Source organism: Hemiscyllium ocellatum, chromosome 6 (genome assembly GCF_020745735.1).
Source record: "Hemiscyllium ocellatum isolate sHemOce1 chromosome 6, sHemOce1.pat.X.cur, whole genome shotgun sequence".
In the NCBI taxonomy this organism is placed as follows: Eukaryota; Metazoa; Chordata; class Chondrichthyes; order Orectolobiformes; family Hemiscylliidae; genus Hemiscyllium; species Hemiscyllium ocellatum.
In genome coordinates this window covers 21,958,252-21,982,665 of record NC_083406.1, presented here as the reverse complement: position 1 = coordinate 21,982,665, position 24,414 = coordinate 21,958,252, and the positions used below count along the sequence as shown (strand labels likewise).

The 24,414-nt window shown below is 40.8% G+C and overlaps 1 long non-coding RNA gene across 1 annotated transcript in view; it reads right to left on the bottom strand.

Annotated features, from left to right (window-relative positions):
* The window catches only part of LOC132816666 (uncharacterized), a 103,552-nt gene that overhangs the window by 11,438 nt on the left and 67,700 nt on the right, over positions 1-24,414 (bottom strand). The window contains exon 2 of the long non-coding RNA XR_009644814.1: positions 392-509. This is a non-coding gene — a long non-coding RNA (uncharacterized LOC132816666). The remainder of the gene's footprint in view (positions 1-391; positions 510-24,414) is intronic.

The window sequence follows — 24,414 nt, the reverse complement described above, 5'->3', positions numbered from 1 at the left end:
CTCCAACTGCCAACCTCCCCCCACCCCACACACACACTCAACCCATCATCCCACTGTGCCCTCCTGCCACTAAGATAAAAACTACTGAACTGAGAAGTGGCTCTGAATTCAATTGTTTACATTTGAAAACAAATTAGTGGAAACAAAGCACTGAGAGAGGAACGGAAATGGTGGTTCTGGAAACAATTCATCAAAGGACATAAAAACAATCTCACCATCCGAGCCACAGGGAAATCATGCACCTCCCATTTGGAGATTGCCAAATAATTTAGACGCAGTTATTGTCTAATAAAGTACAACATCTGGAAACAGTCTACCATTAGCATAGAACGAAGAAGCCACTTGACCCAAATAAAGGTGCCCTTATTATCACCAGGAAACATGGACTTACATTTTCTTTTCCCATTGCCTTCAGAGACTAGAGACTGAAGATAATTTGCAGAAGGCAAAACAAAGAACCATCTGCTTGTTGTTGTCATTCCCTTCCTTCCATTCAATATTACGCCAGCCTGTGAAAACAAAATCTGTGTTATCTTTGAAAGAATTATGATATGTGCACAGAAGAAACAAATGGGCAAAAATGGCCCACTGTTCTTTTACAAAAGCACTCTTGTTGCACATGCTTTCCCCTCTTTTCGGGTCTTACTGACATGAATTTTGTATCCCAAGCAAAGGCAGCTGATGAGAACAAGGAGATCCATTCGCATCAATGGAATTCCCTAAACTGCCTCAGTCATCTCGGGGATTGGAGAGTTATTTTCCACAGGACATTTTCTTCCTGGGTTTTCGATGACATTTTTTTGCTTCTCCTAGGAAACGACGTGATTATGGCTGATGGGAAGGAGTGAGAGAGTTAAAGGGACATAGAAGATGTTTGGACATGATGCTCTAGCTTACATGTAATGTGGGATAGGATTGATGGACTGACTGGTCTTTTCTTGTTCATCATTATCATACAATTCTTAAAATGCTGTACTAAATTCAACTGATGGAATATATATGTGATACAGAATCATAGAGAAAGGAAGCAGACCCTTCAGTCCAACTCATCTATGCCGGCCACCTATCCTAAACTAATCCAATCCCATTTGCCAGCATTTCCTATTCATTGGCCCATCCAGATGACTTTTAAATGCTGTAATTGTATTATCATCCTCCACCTCCTATGGCAGCTCTTTCCATACACACACCACTCTCTGCCCCTCAGGTCCCTTTTAAATCTTTTCCCTCTCAACCTAAACCTATGCCCTCTAGTTTTGGCCTACCCCAGACTAGGAAAAAGACCTTGACTATTCACCCTATCTGTGCCCCTCACAATTTTATAAATTTCTGTAAGGTCACAGCCCCAGTCTCCAATGCTCCAAGGTAAACAGCCCCAGTCTATTCAACTTCTCCCTCTAACTCAAAGCCTCTGAGCCTGGCAACATTCTTGTAAATCTTTTCTGAATCCTTTCAAGTTTCACAACATCTTTTCCACAGCAGGGAGACCAGAATTAAATGCAGTATTCCTAAAGTGGCCTAAATGTGTCCTGTACAGTCACAATGTGACCTCCTAATTCCCGTACAGTGGAAGCTTCATTGCCTCCCAAAGTGCTTACGTTTATCCGCTGCTAACTTCATAAAGCAAGAAAAATGACATATCCCAGAAATATTCATATGAAACATATTTCCTGCCAGTTCCCACCTGCTTGCCTGCTGTCACCACTCACCCTCCAGCCCTGTCCCAACAACTTGCTAAATAACAGGCTGTCAGATATAAAAACTGTGCAGAACTGGGTTCATGATTTGAACCTGACTAAATTGAATTTCGAATGTCACACTTGCCACTAAGTTCGACAAAAACAAAACATGTTTTATGAAATAAAACATCCCAAGACATTCCATAGAAGCAGAATAAAACAGAATGGAACGATAATTGGGGCGGTAAAGAACAGCTTTTAAGGAACATTTTAATGATTGAATAAGAGGTGGTGATTTTAAAAGGTTTAGAGTGGGAATTTCCAACTTATGTCTTTGACAATTGTAGACTCAATCACCAATTGTGGAGACATTCAAATCAGAGATGCTCAGAAGGCCACAATAGGTGAACGCAGGAAGTTCAATGGTTAGTGTCTCTGTCGGTGAGTACAGGGTTACAAGGTATAGAGGGACTTGAAAACAAGAATAAGTGTTTTGAGTTTGGGGTATTGTTGAAGATGAATCCAGCGTAAGTCAATTTGCACAGGGGCACATTGGTAAATGACACTTAAGACATTGACAATAGACATTTAGAGAAACTCAAGAACATGGTGCTTTGGAATAGTCAAGTCTCAAGTGGAATAAGATGAATAGCTAACATCCTATCCCCAATATAGGAGAATCCAAAACTATAAGCTGTAGGTTGAAGGTGAGAGGGAAAAGATGTAAAAATGGACCTGAGCGGCAACATTTTCACACAGAGGGTGATGCATATGCAGAATGAACTGCCAGAGAACGTGATAGAGGTGGGTACAATTACAACATTTAAAAGTCATTTGTACAAGTACATGGATGGGAAAGATTTAGGGGGATATGGGCCAAATGCAGGCAAATAGGACTAGTTCAGTTTAGGAAACACGGTCAGCATGGATGAGTCGGGCCAAAGAACCTGTTTCTGTGCTGTAAGACTCAAGGACATGAGTGAAAGTTTCAGCTGAGACTCAGGCAAAATTACACAATGTTTTGACAATAAAAGTGGGGTGGATTTGGTCTAGAAACTCAGGTCTTAGTCAAAGATAAGCCCAGGTTTTTAAATTGGTTGATTTAGGTTGGGACAGTCGTCAGTGAGAAGGATGGAGCTGATAACTAGGGTACATGGCAATATTCCAGTTATCTGCTTACTTGCGAAGTGGTAAAAGTTCTTATAGGTCACCCAGAAAATAACAATTGGTATTAACTATCGATTTTATGCTACAGATGGACATTAAATACAGTCAGCTTCATACACATCTGACAAGCTGTGATTGCCTGACAGCGTGATCAACTTATTGGAACAGGTCAATTTATCTCACAGCCTGTAGAGCTGAAGGCTTTCGCAGTAGTTTGTTCTCTCTCCTAGATGGCGATGTTGAGAAGTATCAGTATTTTAGTGCTGTCAAATAGAAACAGATCACATATGTAATTTATCATTGGAAAATTACACTTTCAAATAAATCAATAGGACTACCTGCAGAATCATTTCTCATTCAGGAGCAGTGAAAATTATCAACTGCAAAGTATTGAACTTAATATTCTTCAAATTTCTACTTGGGCAGTGGCTGTAAACAATTTGACATAGCACATGTCATGTCAGAAATGGTTTTACAGGAATGCATAGTGTACAGGAAGGACAAGAAGATAAACATTGAATTGGAGAGGACAGATATGTGGAACTAAGAGTAGGGAACAAAAACAAAATGAATACAGACATTGTATGTGGATTTTGGAAGACAAAATTGTGTGTATTATCTACGGGAAGCCCTGCAACAAATCACCATAAGTTCTTTGGCAGTGCCTTCCAAATCTCTGACTTTTCCCACCGAGAATGACAAGGGTAGCAGATACAGAACACCAAACCTGCAAGTTTTAATACAAGCCACACAGCATCCTGGCTTAAAACAAAATCACTATCTTGTCACTGTCACGGAATCAAAATTCTTCAACTCCCTTCCGAACAGTATTATGAGTACACCTACATCAAAGACTGCAAAGATCCAAGAAGGGAAACCACCACCTTTTCAAGATCATTTTAGAAGGACAGCAACTGTTAATTTCATCAAAGATTTCATCAAAGATATTAAAGCAACAGGCATGAGGCATTTTAGAAGGAAGTTTACAGAGTTGCTGATTTAAGTATTTTTATGCTCAGTCTACATGATATCAGCAGAAATGTCAACTAAATTTCAATTAAAGCCCAAGTTATATTCACAGGGAGAAATGTGTTATGAGTTAAGTTTCAACATATCCCTGGCAGGAAGTTTTGGCAGTGGTGGTGTGTTCTAGGTCAGCCACAGAGTCTGACTTGCTGTGATAATTTGTAATTTTTCAGGCAAATTCCAAACTGAAGCTATGGATAATGAGGTAGAGGTTACAACTATCTTTTCATCATATAACTGACCAGAAATCCCACTCTTACTACGTGCCATCGGTGTGTGTTGGAAGGATGTGCTGTTTAATACTCCACCTGCTTAGTTACATTATATATATTTATATAATTTCTTTGGTCATCAAGTGTTGGGGTTGGACTTGAACTCAGACAGGGACATGACCCTGTAGCGTACAACATTTTAGTTCAATAATTTATGCTTGGGTGTGGCACAGTGGCTCAGTGGTTAGCACTACTGCCTCACAGCACCAAAGACCCCGACTTCAATTCCAGCCTTGGGCGACTGTCTATGTTGAGTTTGCACGTTCCCATTGTGTCTGCATGGGTTTCCTCTGGGTGTTCTGGTTTCTTCCCACAGTCCAAAAATGTACAGGTTACCTGAATTGGCCATGCTAATTGCCCGTAGTGTCCAGGAACTTGCTGACTAGGTAGGTTAGGCATAGAAAATGGAGGATTACAGGGATTGAGCCGTGGGATATTCTTTGAATAGTCAGAGTGAACTCAATGGGCCGAAATGCCTGCTCCCACACTGTAGGGATTCTGTTATTCTACTTGTGGATCCCTTCCAAAATTCCTACATTTTATTTTGTATCTTAGTATATATTGCATCAAGTGTATGATTAAAAAATACATTTTTCTTTCTATTTGGTGTTTGATTATTAATCTTGTCAAATTCTAAGATGAGTGGTTTGTTTGACATAGCTGCCGTGTTCCATTTAGAAAAATACCTGATGCTTATGGCAAAGCTTCTTTAAAAGGAAATACTCTGTTAATTCATGAACTGACTGAAATACAGCACTTTTGAAAGTGATAAATCAATGTAATAGTTTTTACTCTTCTTCGCATATTGATTTCATTCTTCTCTTATACTAACAATTCATTTAAAGTGCATGGCAGAATGAAAAGTTATAATTGTGACAAATTAATCCATGTCGGAAATTATTGCTATAGCTTTTGAATAGCTGTTAGTAATTTACGTGATACACAATTAAGTGGGATGTGAATTTTAACATCAACTGCATGTTCTATATCTGGATTCCAGCCTGAAGGTCCTCTCCATTGACTTCAGTCAGTTTGCACCCTTGACAGAGTTAAAGTTATCCTTCCACACCAACCGCTATAAAGAAAATGACTGTATGAAATGCTACTACAATACACTTTCTGCATAAGTGATCATCTAGATTCTAGAAATTACTGTTTATGGCATAGAAAGTGTATAGTTGGTAGATTTAAAGCATTACAACGTCCTTATATTAATTTTTAAATTAAATGAGAAGCTTACTTACTTATACTTAATTCTTCTGGTCCCATGTGGAATAACACACAGCAAGTCTCTAACACTGACTCCAGTCCATTACAAACTCTTTTGTTCCAGATCAGATGGTGTCATACTCTTGAAGGTCCTCCTTAAATAAACTTTACCTGGTCATCTTTAACCATCACATCCTTCCTGTATCAATTGTCTCTCTCTGTAGTAACATCTCATGTGTGCTTTTGACCAATATCTTGTAGCATTTCTTTGTTGGTGAAACTGTATGTCCATGTGATAGCCAGGATGTTACACAAGCAATGCTGGTGAAAGATGTTCAGCTGAAGTGGCACTTTTTCTTGTATTCCATGTCCCATTGGTATTGGTTGTTGTTGGTGTACTATGGATATGAAATATCATAACATCTTGGCAATGTTGATGTTGCTGAGCGGTCATACCAACTGGAGTTGCAGGAATACCAATGTTGCTTTTCTAATTCTTGTGTAGACATTGATCTCAACATCATTGACCCCAGTGATGCTGCCACTGAGTTAAGTGAAGTGGTCAACAGCCTCAATATTTTGTTGCCCAATACAGATGAGTGGGCCTTGTTGCTATCTAGTCATAATTGACACATAATCTTCTCACATCTGATGCATAAAGCTGCCTCTGTGTTGCTACTCTTTTATCTGGTGATCTTGGCTTGGAGTGCACATGTTTCTGTAGAAAGTAGTACAAAGTCCAGTTCAGACAATGATGGGTGAGTGAGTGGGAGGTGAGCGTCTAGATATGGGGTAGGGTGCGGGTGTTGTTACTGCACCCACTTTCAACATGTAAGGTTAAAATCAGAATAGCCATGGTCTTATTGAATGGTTGAGTAGATTCAAAGGTCTGAGTGGTTCCTTATGCTGATATGTTTGAATATTGCCTCCTACTGTTCTAAAGGCAGAAGTGGCTGCTGAAGATGCTGGAGATTAGTGTCACAATTAGAGTGGTGCTGGAAAAGCACAGCAGCATCTGAGTAGCAAGGAAATCAACGTTTCGGGCAAAAGCCCTTCATCAGGAATGAGGCCAGGATCCTCAGGGGTGGAGAGATAAATGAGGGGGTGGGGGGGGGGGGAGGTAGAGCTGGAAAGAAGGTAGCTGAAAGTGCAGTAGGAGGATGGAGGTGGGGGTAAAGGTGATAGGCCAGAGTGGAGGGTGAAGTGGATAGGTGGGAAGGAAGATTGACAGGTGGGACAGGTCATGAGGTCTGTGCTGAGCTGGAAGGTTGGAACTGGGGTAAGGTGGAGGGAGGGGAAATGAGGAAACTGGTGAAGTCCACCTCTGGTGAACTTCACCAGTTTCCTCATGATTCTTCCCCCCACCTTGCCCCAGTTCCAACCTTCCAGCTCAGCACAGTCCTCATGACCTATCCCACCTATCAATCTTCCTTCTCACCTATCTGTGCCACCCTCATCTCTGACCTATCACATTTACCCCCACCTCCATCCACCTATTGCACTCTCAACCACCTTCTCCCCAGCCCCATGCCACTCCCATTTATCTCTCCACCTCCGAGGCTCCCAGCCTCATTCCTGATGAAGGGCTTTTGCCCGAAACATTGATTTTCCTGCTCCTCAGATGCTGCCCAACCTGCTGTGCTTTTCCAGCACCAACCTAACCTTGGTCCTTACTGTTCAAAACCCTAAGGAACAAAAGCCTAGCCTGTTCAATCTTTACTCATTAGTCAATTTATTAATTCCAGGTATTAGGATAGTAAAAATTCTCGAAATTATCTCCAACAGTTATGTCATTCTTTGAATAAAGCCACCAATACTATGTTAAATACTCCAGATACGGTCACATAACGAGAATAAATCCTCCCTACATTTATATTCAACTCTCCTCTATAATAACTATAACATACTATTGGCATTCCTAATTATAAACTGTACCTGCAAACTAGCCTTTTGCAATTTATGCATCAGGATATGTGGATCACTCTGCATCTCAAAGTTCTGCAAAATTCTCACCATGTTTCATTTTTATTCTTCCTACTAAATACACAATTTTACATTTTCCAAAATTATGCTCTATTTGCCAGACCTTTACCTACTCGTTTAGTGTATAAATATTTTTGTAGCCTCTTTATGTCCTTTTCATAATTTATTCTCTTACATATCTTTGTGTCATCAACAAATTTGACAACCACACCTTTCATCCAAATAATTCATATACATTACAAACGATTAAGGTCCCAGCACAGTGGCATATCACTTTTTACACTACGTGAACCTATGTCTACTCTCTGCTTCCTGTTAGCCAGCCAAATTTCAACCAATGCCAATGCACAATCCCTTATACCATGAAGTCTTATTTTCTGTTACAATCTTTAATGTGCATTTGAGACAAACAAAAACTGCAGATGGTGGAATCCAAAACAGACAAGCAGGATGCTGGAAGGACACAGCGTCAGGAGGTTGAGAAGTCAATGTTTCAGTTATAACCCGTTTTCAGGTTATCCCTGAAATGTTGACTTCTTCACCTCCTGATGCTGCGTCCTTCCAGCCTCCTGCTTGTCTACAACCTTTAATGTAGCATTTTAACTCAGGAAATACATTCTCCTTTATCCAAAATATTTGTTAGTTCCTCAAAGAATTTCAGAAGTGTGGTGACATGCGATTTCCCTTTCATAAAATCATGTTGAGTCTGCACAATGACCTTGAATTTATCTCAGTGCCTTGCTATAACAACTGATAGCTTCAAACATTTTTCTTATGATACATGTCAAGCAAACTAGCCTGGAGTTTTGTGCTTTATATTTCCATCCTTTTTTGAATGTAAGGTTTACATTTGCTATATTCCAATCTAATGGACCATGCTCCAATTTAGAGAATGTTGGAAAATTAAAACCTATACAGCAATTACCTTATTAGCCAGCTCCTTTAAGATCTGAGAATGAAGTCCACTAGGGTCTCTGACACATGCTAACTCACAGTTCCAATAATTTATCGACTGATTTTCTGGTGTTTACAATATTCCTGAGTTCCTCTCTCCTTTCCATTTCCTAATTTATAATGGCATTTGTAGTTCTTCACAACTTTGAGGCACCTCTTGTAGGTTGTCCAGGTCTCTAAAGCAAAAGGAACACAGGGATCACTGCTACTCAGGAAACAATACAGACAATGAGTTAGTCTCATTAATGAGAACCAATTGACTGAATTCTGAACTGGATGTTGGATGAATTCTGTAATCTATGTCTGCCTTCATTGTGAGAAGGCTTTTCTAAGAAAAACAGGTTATATTTTAGAGGATCGTATTGCTGATCTTAATTGATGGGAGAGATATTGCATGGTAGGAGCCAGTTGGAAGAGAACTGTTTAGGTGTTTCATGAAAGATTAATTTTCTCACATGTTTCAGAGATGTAGTCAGCAATAACACACATGATCACTGAACATATTTCATCAATATTGATTTGAGAACATTTTAACTGTAATATAAAGCTGGCTTATGTTACTTTAAATTTGTTCAAACTATTAAGGTGAAAACTAAAATAAGAAACTGTTATCCCCCAATATATTTGCTCTTTCTAAACTGTTTATCAGGCATCCGCTGTTCCTATGGTAACAGATTAAGGATTATAAACTACTACTGGCATCATATTGGTATCCATGTGAACGGAAACTACTCTTTGACCTTCCTGTACTGAACATTTCAGCTCTGCCTGCGTAATATTATGGTAAGAGCTTGAGGCATCTACTATGCTCTATTGTTGAAAAACTTTATAGGGTATGTTCAAATAATGAAAATTGCCAGATTTGTAATATTTAAGAAACTGACAGTAAGAAAAACTTAATCTCTCAATGATAGTGATGTTGATTGATAAAATGATAAAATACACTGGTGTTTATGAATTCATTAACTAGAATGATGTTCTGTACACAATTGAGTAACATTGTTTATCACTTCCAGGATCAGTGCAATATCAAATATGTAAGCCATAATGCCGAGCCTTTGGCAACAAGTACTTTCATTTGTTTGTGATATGTAGAACACAACAGTTTATTCAACCAAACTGCATTGTGAAAGCCCAAAACAAACCTTCTGTTCAATATGATTCAGCGATTGGGTAGAACATGTTGAACAACACTAAGTATGCTAATAGCTAGATTAATAACTACTTTAAGACAATGAATTTATCTCATAACAGAGTGAAGATTAGAATGGTGCTGGAAAAGCACGGCAGCTCAGGCAGCATCCGAGGAGCAGGAAAAATTGACATTTTAGGCAAAAGATCTTAATCAGGAATGATGCTGGTAGCCTCAGGGGTGGAGAGATAAATGGGAGGGGGTGGGGCTGGGGAGAAGGTAGCTGACAGTGCAAAAAGTGAATGGAGGTGGAGGTAAAGGTGATAGGTCGGAGAGAAGGGTGGAGCGGATAGGTGGGAAGGAAGATTGACGGGAGGGACAGGTCATGAGGACAGTGCCGAGTTGGAAGGTTGGACCTGGGGTTAGGTGGGGGTAGGGGAAATGAGGAAACTGGTAAAGTCCACATTGATGCCCTGGGGTTGAAGGGTCCCGAGGTGGAAGATGAGGCGTTCTTCTTCCAGGCATCAAGTGGTGAGGGAGTAGCATGGAGGAGGCCCAGGACCTGCATGTCCTTGACAGAGTGGGAAGGGGAGTTGAAATGTTTGGCCACGGGGTGGTGGGGTTGATAGGTGCACAGAGCTGATTTATATGTGCTAGAAGTGACATACATTCATAGGTAGAATACTGAACAAAGAATTGTACAGCACAGTAATGGGCCCTTCAGCTCACAATGTTGCGCCAAACATGATACCAAATTAAACTCATCCTTTCCGTCTGTCCTTTGTCTACAACCTTCCATTCCTTACATGCCCATGTGCTAATCTAAAAGTGTCTTAAGTGTGCTTGTAATATTTCTGTCTCCACCACCACTCTGGCTGTATGTTCCACATTCCTATCATGCTCTGAGTAGAAAACCTACCCCTCACATTTCTGTTGACTTATTCCCTCTCGTGCCCCCCGTGTTAGAAATTTCAACTCTGCGAAAAAAAAATTCTGACCGTCAACCCTCTCTAGGTATCTGATTATTTGATAGACTTCTATCAAGTCTCCTCTATGTCTCCACCTCTCCAGAGAAAACAGCCCAAGTTTTTTCTAGCCTCTCCTGAAAGCTCATATCTTCAAATCCAGGCAGCATCCTGGTAAACCTCTTCTGCAACCTCTGCAAAGCCTCCACATCCTTCCTGTAATTTGGCAACTGGAATTGAATGCAATATAGGTACCCATCCTCAATGACAAAGAAGTTTAAGCTTTACAGCTTTCTTTTTAAACCCAAGATCTCAGAACACATAATTCCATCAGACCATAAGACCATAAGACATAGGAGTGGAAATAAGGCCAATCGGCCAACGAGTCCACTCCGCCATTCCATCATGGCTGATGGGCATTTCAACTCCATTTACCTGCAGTCTCCCCTTATTTCTCCCTCATTGGCAATAACTCAGAATGGTCCTGATCTCTAATTGGCTTATTAATATATGAAGAGTGTATTAACAGTTTGTGATCAATCTTGACTAAATACATAAATGCTCTGCCTCATTTATGACTTTTTTTAAGAAATAATAGTTAATTTGGTATCCTGATCTTTTCTGCCACTTCCTTCATTCTTTAACACTCCAATAATTTTAGAAAAGCATGTTTTTTTTAACAGGTTTTCTCAATAAAGTTAAGAATCCATAAATCATTACCAAGATAAGGTGACAATACTGAACAACTAATGCATCTGTCTAGAATATTTAGTGTCACTTCCTTGTGATTAACTATCATCTCAAATGATGCATCAATGAAGATCAAAGATTGCAAAACTCAGTCCAGAACCTAATTCCAAAGTTATATATTTAGATATATACATATAAGTTTATACTCATTGGCATCTTACATACTTGGTTACAAAACTAAACATTTTAAAACATTGTTAAAAATCACACAACACCAGGTTATAGTCCAACAGGTTTAATTGGAAGCACACTAGCTTTCGGAGCAACGTTCCTTCATCAGATGATTGTCGAGGGCTCGATTGTAACACAGAATTTATAGCAAAAATTTGCAGTGTGATGTAACTGAAATTATACATTGAAAAATTGATTGTCTGTTAAGCCTTCCATCTGTTAGAATACAGTGATAGTTTCACTTCTTTCATGTGTAAATCACAAAACCTTTTTTAAAAAGTTGCAGTCTCAGGTTAGCTGTTAACAATGGTGATAGCTAGACAATATGTTGAAGGTGTTAGCCCCCTGTGTTCTCTGTCTATGACCTGATGTTTAGATTGATTCTAATCTAAAAAATGAGATAACAGTGTTTTACATAAATCCATGCAGTTTTTGAGCTCAGAGTTCTACATGAATGGATGCAGTTTTGAGCAAAGTGCAATGTAACTCTGCAAGTACAAATTCAACACACAAAATATATGTGTGCATGTGGGTCTTTGTCTGTGTGTGTGTGTGTGTCTGTCTGGGTTGGGAGTTGTGAGTGTGAGAAAGTGTGTGTGTGTGTGTGTATAGTAAGTGCAGAGTGTCTTAAATCTGTGAGGGGGTGCATGTGTGAGTGTGGGAGTGTGTGTGTCTATAAGGGTGTGTGTGGGTGTCTGTGCGTACCTGTGTCCATGTGTATGTGAGAGTGTGTGTGTGCAGTGCAATGGTGATCACCTGTAATGTGACATGAACCCAAGGTCCCGGTTGAGGCCCTCCCTATGGGTACTGAACTTAGCTATCAGCCTCTGCTCGGCCACTTTCCTCTGCTACCTGTCCCGAAGTCCACCTTGGAGGATGGTCACCCGAAGGTCTGAGGCTGAATGTCCTGGACCACTGAAGTGTTCCCCAACTGGGAGGGAATCCTCCTGTCTGTTGATTGTTGTGCGGTGACATTCATCCGTTGTCGTAGCCTTTGCTCGGTTTCCCCAATGTACCATGCCTCCGGGCATCCTTGCCTACAACATATAAGATAGACAATGTTGGCTGAGTCACATGAGTACCTGCCATGTACAAGGTGGGAGGTGTTCCCACCCGTAATAGTGGTATCTATGTCCACAATCTGACACGCCTTGCAGCGTCCACCATGACTGGGTTGTATGGAGTTGTCCTGAGAGCCAGGCAGTTTGCTACCAACAATGATCTGTTTGAGGTTTGGTAGTTGTTTAAAGGCAAGTAGTGGAAGTGTTGGGAAGGTCTTGGTGAGGTGCTCATCCTCATTAATAATGTATTACAGGTCACGAAGAACATGGCGTAAGTTTCAGCCCCTGGGAAGTACTGAACAACGAAGGTTACCCTGTCAGTTGCAGCACGTGTCTGTCTCCCAAGGAGGTCATTACGGTTCCTTGCTGTGGCACGTTGGAATTGGCGGTCGATGAGTTGAGCATCGTACCCCGTTCTTGTGAGGGCATCCTTGAGTACTTCCAGGTGTCCGTCACGTTCCTCCTCATCTGAGCAGATCTGGTGTATGCGTAGGGCTTGTTCATTGGGAATGGCTGTTTTAATATGTTTTGGGTGGAAGTTGGAGAAGTGTGGCATTGTGAGGTTGTCTGTGGGTTTGCGGTAGAGTGTGGTGCTGAGGTGTCCATCCTTGATGGAGACGCACGTGTCCAAGAATGAGACAGACAGCCGAGAGTAGTCCATGGTGAGTTTGATGGTGGGATGAAACTTGTTGATGTCACTGTGTAGTTTTATCAGTGACTCCTCGCCATGGGTCCTGAGGAAGAAAATGTCATCAATGTACCTGGTGTACAATGTTGGTTGGAGGTCCTGCATAGAGAAGAAATCTTGTTCGAACCTGTGCATAAAAATGTTGGCATATTGGGGTGCAAATTTGGTCCCCATGGCTGTTCCGTGTGTCTGGATGAAGAATTGGTTGTCAAAGGTGAAGACGTTATGATCAAGGATAAAGCGGATGAGTTGTAGGATGGTGTTTGGAGATTGGCAGTTGTTGGTGTTGAGTACTGAGGCTGTTGCCGCGCTGCCATCCTTGTGGGGGATGCTGGTGTAGCGTGCGGAAACGTCCATTGTGACGAGAAATGTTCCAGGTTCGACTGGTCCGTGGGTGCTGATTTTCTGTCAGAAATCCGTAGTGTCGCGGCAGAAGCTGGAGATCCCCTGTACAATAGATTTCAAGATGCCTTCCACATAGCCGGAGAGATTCTCACATAGGGTCCCATTGCCCGACACGATGGGACGTCCCAGTGTGTTATCTCCAAATCATTTTAAAACATAGCTATCTTTGAGCATTAGCCTAAAATTACGTTAGGTTGAGTTATAAAACAACTCAACCAGAAACAGTATTTTTAACCTAGCCTTGTACCTTTCTCACAGAAACTGTTGAACAACTAAGCAAAATTAAAAAGAGCATAATTTAGTTCCTCACTTGTTTAATTAAGTCAAAATTATTTTTCATCGAAAAATAAATACAACCTATTTGAGGAATGTTCAACAAGTAAGAGGTGGAAGGGTCGTTAATATCCTCAAAATATAAAGAACATCATCAATCTGTTCTTATAGTTGTATTGGTGAATTAATTCTTCACAATACAATTATCAATTATTCAAAGTATCATTCAGGCGAAAGTGAGGACTGCAGATGCTGGAGATTAGAGTCGAGAGTGTGGTGCTGGAAAAGCACAGCAGGTCAGGCAGCATCCGAGGAGCAGGAGAATCGACGTACCGGGCATAAGCTCTTTCCTGATGAAGGGCTTTTGCCTGAAATGTCAATTTTCCTGCTCCAAAGTATCATTCAGTCCATTGACACACAAATTATTGTTTTAAATTAAATTGTTAATACAGATCTTCTGCGTATGACCTCTTTGCCATCAATGATAGGGGAAGACTGTCTCTTACATAATCACTGATGAGTCACTAGCTAGTTCAGCTTCCTGCAATAGCAATTATTACCAATTGAGCCAGCTATTTTCAGCTGATTAATGACAGGTAACTGCCACTACCAGACAGCTCCCTGTTCAACAATTCTAAGGAGCTACCCTGTTACCCACCTCTCCAATATGAGCTTCGTAAGTAATCTCTGCAATCAAGATTTTAGTGAGTTTTGAGAAGATTTGTAGCTCAGGTTGAGGTTCTGGATGTAGGTTTGCTCACTGAGCTGGAAGGTTTATTTCCAGATGTTTCGTCACCCTATTAGGTAGCATCTTCAGTGGGCCTCAGGCGAAGCACTGCTGAAAAATCTTGGTTTCTATTTATATGTTTGGGTTTCTTTGGTTAGTGATGTCATTTTCTGTGGTGATGTCATTTCCTGTGGTGAAGTCACTTCCTGTTCCTTTTCTCAGGCAGTGGTAGATGGGGTCTAACTCAAAGTGTTTGCATCCAGGATACATGAAACCAACTAGCCACAATAAGACATGACCCTCTCTCACTAGTATCCTCACATGCGCATGAGTAAGGATACCACTTCAAATAGGACAACTCATCCATCCTAAGACAAGCGATTCAAAGACACACAAGAGAATTCCTAGAAGCATGGCCTCAAATTAATATATGAAGAGTGTATTAACAGTTTGAGATCAATCTTGAATTGACTAAATACATAAATGCTCTGCCTCTGGAACTCTATCAACAAACACATCGAGTTAGACCCCATCTACCACCCTCTGAGAAAAAGAACAGGAAGTGACTTCACCACAGGAAATGACATCACCAACCCAAAGAAACCCCAACATATAAATAGAAAGCAGGAATTTTCAGCAGTGCTTCGCCTGAGGCCCACTGAAGATGTTACCTAGTAAGATGACGAAACCTCTGGAAATGAACCTTCCAGCTCAGCGAGCAGAACTACATCCAGAGTTAAGATTTTATTTAGCATCTAACATGAGGAGACACCAGGAAAGACGATGAACAAAGACTCTAAACACTCAAACTGCTGGGTGAATTCATCCTTTAATTACAGTATAAAAATTCATTGACTGCAAAGGGTGGGATTTGAAATCTGCTGTTAGATAATTAGTTCAGACCTTTATAATGCACAAGGCCAGTGACGTAACATTGGACTACCATGTCTAATGGAAGCAGCACAGCTTTCCTGCTGCTGGTGGATTGGGAAAATTAGTATTCCCATGTTGAAATCATAAACATATTATAAAAAATAAAAAGAAAATGAGTGCATTTCTGATATACCAGGGCAGCATGGTGACTCAGCGGTTAGCATTGCTGCCTCACAGCACTAGGGACCCAGGTTCAATCTTGGCCTTGGGCAACTGTCTATGTGGGGTTTGCACATTCTCCCCATGTCTGCGTGTGTTTCTTCCAGATGCTCCGGTTTCCTCCCAAAGTCCAAAGATGTGCAGGTCAGGTGAATTGGCCATGCTAAATTGCCCATAGTGTTAGGTACATTAGTCAGAGAGAAATGGGTCTGGGTGGGTTACTCTTTAAAGGGTCAGTGTGGACTTGTTGGGCCGAAGGGCCAGTTTCCACACAGTAGGGAATCTAATCCAATCTAACCTTAACTACCATGGGATGCACACAATGTAAAGTTGTTTTTCATGCTCATTAACACATACTTTATTAGCGAGGTAGCACGTGATTTAGCAATACCACCTCTGCGGTCTCTGTCACTTCATCTGTAGAATGGGAAAAAAAGCTAAGCCACCAGAATAAGAAGATTGATTGCCTAATCCAAAATAGACCTTACTTTTCCAGTTCCATTTTCACCTGCAGATAATCATTATGATTCACTCAGTCAATGCATCAACTCACTAAAATACAAATTTTATTTTTGAAGTAAATTTTATAATGGTGAATGTTACCATGGAAACTCAACAAAACAGCTTGTTTTCTCCAATTATACTGAAAGTATTTTCAACATTGATGAATGCATGATAAAAATGTTTCCTTTCCAGTAACAGTGAGTAAAAATCAAAGATACATGATTGCTAGTCGCAAGCTGCAATATAACTGCAGCAATCATTTTTTTTTGGTAAGCTGAGATATCACATGATAACATTGGGATAATATTAGAATCAAGGCCAAAGAAGTACAGCAACTTTTGCCATGTGTACAAGAGAAATTTTTTGATCAATATGTACTCAATCCAACTAAAAAGGAATCGTAACTGGATCTGTTGCAGGGAAATTAGATGAGCAAGTTGGGCCCAAGCTGAAATTAAGAATCAGATCGACAATGTGATTGGTGAGTCCATGCCTGCAGGAACAGTAGGACCATTGTGTCTTAAACTGGGCAGGAATGGATGTGTATAGATGTACCAGCACATGGTGTGTTAGGGCATATCAGAAAGGCATGGTCATGGTGACTTCAATATGCAGTTGGATTGGATGACTAATGTTGCCAGTGGATCCAAAGAAAGGGAATGCTTACAGGATGGCTTTTTGGATCAGCTGGTGATGGAGCCCACAAGAGAGCAGGTTCTTCTGGACTTGGTGCTATATAATGAGCCAGACTTTATAAAAAAAATCTTAAAGTAAGGGAACACTTAGAAGGCAGCGATCATAATATGGTAGAGTTCAGTCTGCAGTTTGAAAGGGAGAAGGCAAAATCGGATGTAATGGTGTTACAATTAAATCATGATAATTACAGGGGTATGAGAGAGGAACTGATAAAAGTCGACTGGAAGCAGAGGCTACCAGGGATGACAATAGAGCAACAATGGCAGGAGTTTCTGGGCATAATTGAGGACATAGTATAGAGGTTCATCTCAATGAAAAAGATTATCGATGGTTGGGAGGGGGTGGGATTAGACAGCCATGGCTGACAAAGGAAGTCAGGAAATGGATCAAAGAAAAAGAGAGAGCCTATAAAGTGACCAAGACCACTGGGAAATCTGAAGATTGGGAAATCTACAAAAACAAAGAGAGGATAACAAAGAGAGAAATAAGGAAGGAGAGGATCAATTATGAAGATAAACTAGTCAGTAGTATTAGAAATGATAGTAAAAGTTTCTTTTGTTACATAAGAAACAAATGAGAGGCAAAAGTAAAATTGGGCCGTTCCAAATTGATGTCGGAAGGCTAGTGCTGGGAGATAAGAAAGTAGCTGAAGAACATAATAAGTACTTTGTGTCAGTCTTCACAGTGGAAGACATGAGTAATAGTCCAACAATTAAGGAGAGTCAAGGGGCAGAGTTGAGTATGGTGGCCATTACAAAAGAGAAAGTGCTAGAAAAGCTAAAAGGTCTAAAAATTGATAAATCTCCTGGCTCGGAGGGATATACCAAAGAGTTCTGATAGAGGTGGCTGAGGAAATAGCGGGTGTGTTGGTTGTGATCTTTCAAAAGTCACTGGAGTCAGGGAAAGTCCCAGATGATTGGAAAATTGCTATTGTAACCCCCTTGTTCAAGAAAGGATCAAGATAAAAGATGGAAAATTATAGGTCGCTTAGTCTAAACTCAGTTGTTGGTAAAATTCTAGAATCCATCGTTAAGGATGAGATTTCTAAATTCTTGAAAGTCCAGGGTCTGATTAAAACAAGTCAGCATGGATTTAGTAAGGGGAGGTTGTGCCTGACAAACCTGTTAGAATTCTTTGAAGGAGTACCAAGAAGGTTAGACAAGGGAAATCCGGTGGATGTTATCTATCTAGACTTCCAAAAGGCCTTTGATAAGGTGTCTCATGGGAGGCTGCTGAGTAAGGTGAGGGCCCATGGTGTTCGAGGTGAACTACTGGCACGGATTGAGGATTGGCTGTCTGACAGAAGGCAGAGAGTTGTGAAAAACGGTTCTGTTTCAGAATGGCAGCTAGTGACTAGTGGTGTCCCGCAGGGTTCAGTACTGGGGCCGCAGCCGTTAACTTTATATATTAATGATCTGGATAAAGGGACTATAAGACCATAAGACACAGGAGTGGAAGTAAGGCCATTCGGCCCATCGAGTCCACTCCGCCATTCAATCATGGCTGATGGGCATTTCAACTCCACTTACCAGCATTCTCCCCATAGCCCTTAATTCCTTGTGATATCAAGAATTTATCAATCTCTGCCTTGAAGACATTTAACGCCCCGACTGAGGGCATTCTGGTAAAGTTTGCTGATGATAAGAAGTTAGGTAGACAGGTAGGTAGTACTGAGGAGGTGGGGAAGCTGCAGAAAGATTTAGACACTTTAGGAGAGTTGTCCAGGAAATAGATGATGAAATTCAACGTGAGCAAATGTGAGGTCTTGCACTTTGGAAAAAGAATGCAGGCATGGACTATTTTCTAAACAGTGAGAAAATTCATAAAACCAAAGTACAAGGGAATCTGGGAGTCCTAGTCCAGGATTCCCTAAAGGTTAACTTGCAGGTTGAGTCTGTGATTAAGTAAGCGAATGTAATGTTGTTATTCATCTCAAGAGGGCTGGGATATAAAAGCAGCGATGTGTTTTTGAGACTTTATAAAGCTCTAGTTAGCGGCCCCATTTAGAATACTTTGTCCAGTTTTGGGCCCCACACCTCAGGAAGGACATACTGACGCTGGAGTGTATCTAGTGGAGATTCACACGGATGATCCTTGGAATGGTAGGCCTAACATACGATGAATAGCTCAGGATCCTGAGATTGTATTCATTAGAGCTTAGAAGGTTGAGGGAGATCTAATACAAACTGACAAGATAATGCATGGCTTAGAAAGGGTGGATACTGGGGAATTGTTTCCAATAGGCAGGGATACTAGGACCTGTGACTGCAGCCTTAGAATTAGAGGGGGTCAATTTAGAACAGAAAAGAAGAGATATTTCTTCAGCCAGGGAGTGGTGGGCCTGTGGAATTCGTTGCCATGGAGTGCAGTGGAGGCCAGGACATTAATTGTCTTCAAGGCAGAGATTGATAAATTCTTGATTTCACAAGGAATTAAGGACTATGGGACAATGTGGATAAGTGGAGTTGAAATGCTCATCAGCCATGATTAAAAGGTAAAGTGGACTTGAAAGGCCAAATGGCCTTACTTCCACTCCTATGTCTGACGGTCTTATGGTATAGGTGCCCTTTTTGAGGGTGCCCCTTATCCCTTCCCAAGAAGTTGGCACCACCCCCTTCTAACCTACCATGCATAGAACAAAATCCACACCCAATCATCCCACCTAAAAGTGATGAAACCAAACCACCTCAAAACCCCTAGGTTTACTTTTGCTTGGATTCTGCTATATCTCCTGCATGGGCCTGCCAGGAGTCCCAACAGAATCCACAACAGATATCTCACAGGGCTTGGCTTGCTGGAGATGCTGGCTTGTACTGAGGGTCTAGGTTCCACTCAAGAGTTCAGGATTGAGAGTGTGGTGCTGGAAAAGCACAGCAGGTCAGGCAGCATCCAAAGAGCAGGAGAGTGGATGTTTTGGGCAAAAGCCCTTCAGAGCTCAGTTATGCCACCCACAAATATTCTGGCTGTCGGATAGACATCTAACCAGTCAGGCAGCTCACTGCTGACATTTCTTTCAGTAGAGGGTTGGGAACTGAGCTGCCTGGTTGTCCAGTCCCAAACCCACCCCACAATCAAAGTGCTGTCATCTAACTCAATAAAGTAATGATGACTTCTGTGCATTACACTGGCACTGACATGATTTAATGTAGGTTTATTTCACAATTTTATTCTTTCATGACATCTGTTCTTCAATAGCAAAGCCAGCATTGATTCCCTTGTTTGAATGATTTGCTGAGCAAATTCAGAGGGTAATTAAGAGTGAACCATATTATTGTGGATCTGGCATATTCTGCAGACCAGATCAAGTAGGGATGGTTTTTTATGATAGTTTCATAACCAGCTTTTATTTCTAATTTTTAATGTTGTCTCCCAGAGCATTAGCTTGATTTACCTGCTTTGTTACTATTCAGTATGTTTTGTTGGAATAAAGACACACAAGGCTGCCCATTTTCCAAAACAATTCCAAAACTGATCGAAATCTAAAAATCAGGTTGCACAGCGATTTCAAGTTCCTGTGTATAATCTGAGGAATTTCACAATTATGAAGCAAATGAAAAGAATACCTTCCCTCAGTTCATCTGACATCACATACTTTGTATAAAAATGGTTAGCATACCAGAATAAAAAGGTTCCATTGAGATTATCAAACAGTAGCTATGCTTAGAATAACAAGATAGTGAATGCATTTGACTAACTGGTGAAGAAATATACCCAAGTGACTCATTGAGAGACCTTGACATTACTCTGCAAGACATTTGAATTGAACTTTCAGGCATGGATTTTTTGCCACAATAGAAAGCCGCAGATGAACGCAAAAGAATTTAATTATTTCTCCCAATTGCCCTTCATGGCCCCTACCAGTTCTGGGAGGATGAGATCAGGGTCAGGTCAGGATTTGTGCATGTACAATTCATGGAGGTGGCTAATTGACCAATTGCCTCAAGAAAGCTTAAGTCAGGAGTGGTGAGAGTTGGACTGCGCTTTGTGCAAGTTCTTGGGTCTGATCCCAGGATAAATTTGAGAAAGTTAACCTGCTCTTTGGTGTGAAGGAATTGTTAAAAGTCAGCATACATGTGCATGAAAGGTATTTCAATTAATCACTGTCAAGCTCATTAAAACTAACAGTGGACCTATAAAAATCAACCATGGAAACAGCCCAAAGCACATGTATAAGGAACTAAGAAGAGGAACTGTTTAAAATGATTGATTTAACTTGTTGTCACATGTACCGATAGACCGTGAAAGTGTCAAGGAAGAAAAATCAGACAGAGCTATTAATGGGAGCTAGATAGCAAGGCATTTAAAAATACTACACTTTAAATTATGGAAAAAATAAATTTTGGAGTGTTCAAAAAAAAAGTTGCTTAAAAAAAAATCAAAGGTCGACAGAGGCTGGAAATCAGAAACAAAAACAGAAATTAATGGAAAACTTCAGTAGGTCTGGCAGCAGCTGTGGAGAGAAAGTAGAGTTAATGTTTTGTGTCCAATGACCCTTCTTCAGAACGGCTTCAAAAAATATTGCTAGGTGTTTTACTCTGTCTGTTAACATAGGCCTAAAGACTTACATTTCTGGTTTACTGCTTCATTAATGTTTCTCCAATTTCCATTATCATAGTAGAGTACCTTCCATTTCACATTTTATTGACAGGTAAAGTGAATATAGAGTCTTTGATGTGGGACAAGGAAGTAAAAGGCTTGTTACCATAGGAGATTTAGCATTTCAATAAAATATATGTTGCTATTAGCCATAATTTGGTCAAAGGGATTCAAATATAGGAAATAGGCTCGTTTGTAGAGGACGGTGCTTTTTTAATTATGAAGCCCTTATTAGACACGAAGAACTATATTCACCATCTGCATGGGTGCCTAAATCTACTCATCATGGATATTATGGCAGTTTTATGGTGAATTGTGACAATAGGTGGTGGGTGGTAGACGTGAGTTAGTATGAGTTGACACTGAGTTTGCATAGAGGCTGTAAAGAGCAATGAGAGTGGGGTTAGGGAAATAGTGTATGGCATAGGAGGAAACAACAAGCAACACAGGTTGTTTTAGGGGACATACATTGACATGGGGACATGAGGAAACATGGGAATTAGTCGCATAAACTGAAGTGGAAAGTACTTCCAGAGACTTTTTAATGGAAAAAGATTCAAAGTTACTCTAGTGTGGTCCCTTCTTAACTGAATATTTACCTAAAACATAGGAAATAGGAGCAGGAGTAGTCCATATAGTCCTTTGAGCCTGCACCATTATTCAATTTGGTTTTATTGGTCATCCGCCTCAGGAACCTAGTTCCACTATTTCCCATACCCTTTGATTCCTTTCGCCCTAAGAATGATATCTAACTGACTGACTAATTCTTTCCTTAGACTTTGCTGCATGATGTCCCAAGTTCCTTAAATGTATTGGCATGGTTCAATTGTTGTAAGTCAATCTAGGATTAACTGGTTTGGTTCTTTCCTTCATTTCTGGTGCTTGTAGGGAAATATCTGTTCAAGCACCATCTCATGAGGGGTGTATTCAACTTTATTCCTTAGACATCAGGATTTCACTCCCCAAATTTGTACTGCTGCCGAGCCAAAGACCTACTATAATGCAAACGCAAGGCTAGAATTTTCTTAGGAACATTTCTGCTTTTCCTGCCTGCACTGGAAATCTGCTAACCAATATGAATTCATTACAATTTACTGAAAGCCTTGATCTATTTATGAAAGATTTATTTTTTACTATGTTTCATCATTTTAAGTTCTCAACACAGAATCCCTACAGTTTGGAAGCAGACCATTTGGCCCATTGAGTTCAACCGACTCTCCAAAAAGCATCCCACTCAGACTAACCCTCCTACCCTATCCTTATAAGCCTACAGTTCCCATGGTCAATCCACCTAACCTGCAAATCTTTGGGTTGTGGGTGGAAACCGGACCACCCGGAAGAACCTGCCCTAGACACAGGGAGAATGTGTAAACTCCACACAGACAGACACCTGAGGCTGGAAGTGAACCTGGGTACCTGGCGTTGTGAGGCTGCACAGAGCCATTGTGCTACCCTTAAAAGAAACGCATTCGCTCATTCGCTTTCTCACACAGTCCTAAGTGGTGTTATATTTTTGCATGTTTACATGTACAAATGTTTGTACACTTATGCATAAGTGGACATGTGATTTTGTTTTATTCATTCATCAGATATGGACATCGCTGGCTTGGTCAGCATTTATTGCCCATCTCTCCTCACCACTGAGATAGTGAGGTGAGCCACGTTCTGGAGCCACTGTAGTTCCTATAATACCATTAGGAAATGAGTTCTAGGACTTTATCCTCACCAAAGGAAAAGCTGGCAATATTGTTTTATGTCAGGATGGTGTGTGGCTTTGAGATGAAATTGCAGTTGGTGGCACTCCAATGCATCAGCTGCCCTTTGCCCTCACAACCGCAGGTCCCATATTTTGTGAGGGAGATGTTGCATAAGTGCAAGGCTTATTCCTCTTTCTTTGCATGCAATTGTATCCAGATGATGCTCAAACTGATTTCCTGCGACCCTGGTAACAGCCACCATGCATTCATTCAATGCCAGTCACCATGACTCTTCAACCTGAGAATGGTCTGTCTGTGAGTGAAAGCTTTGATAATGCTTTCACACTAATGTTCTCTCCACGTCACAGTCACTCCACAATTCCACAATCTATAATTTAGGTGCTCTGATACCATTTTCTACGGATGTAGCTGCGTTACAGCATCCTCTTGGCCAAAATCCTGACATAAAAGTCACCCATTTAAACCATTTATTTGCAACACACTGTTAGGTGCATTAGTCAGAGGAAAATGGGTGTGGGTGGGTTATTCTTCAGAGAGTCGGTGTGGACATGATGGACTTGATGGGCTGAAGGGCCAGTTTCCACACTGTAAAGAATCTAATCTAACCTAATCTAATCTAAATTCTGTATGCCAACACTTCTAACAATATGTACAGAACAGAACTGTTTCCCCTTTGCTTTCCCTTCGTGCCTGTCCTGATGGTCATATCCCAATACTGTAGGCCAGCTTCAGACTATACCATATTGACAGCCATCGTTTAAACACTGAATGAGGGGCAAACCACAAGGTGGAATGGCAATGGCAGAAATGTGAATGATTCTGGCCTGAGAGAGGACAATAGGGTTTGTGCTTCCAAGGTGGAGTCTTACCAATCCAAATTGGAAGACTGTCTCTTTGATCATGGGTGCCTGCAATTATATTGATGATGGTCTCCCTCTGAGTGTCACCTGACATAGATTTTTTATGACGACAGCCTGAATTTCCACCACATCACTAAAGTGTCAGGTGGCTTTTGTTGTTAATTCAATGGAAACTGAGGTGTGAGTTACCAGATGCTACACCACAGGAGAGTCGAAAAGTGCTGTAATGGCATTGGCTACCATTTTGTTGCTGAAAATGACAGACCTCAAACTTTGCACAAAACTCCGTTACAAATCAGAACCTGGCTGAATGAAGTGAGTTTGTAATAGTTAAAAACAAAAGGGCAGGCGTTCTGGTCTGCTGGTTGATTATATTGGAATAAAACACGAATCATTATCAAATATTATCTGTGGGAAACTAACAAAGTTATACATTTTTTTTTGATAAGTTGCCACTTTTGCGACTGTAATGTCACGACTCAGATA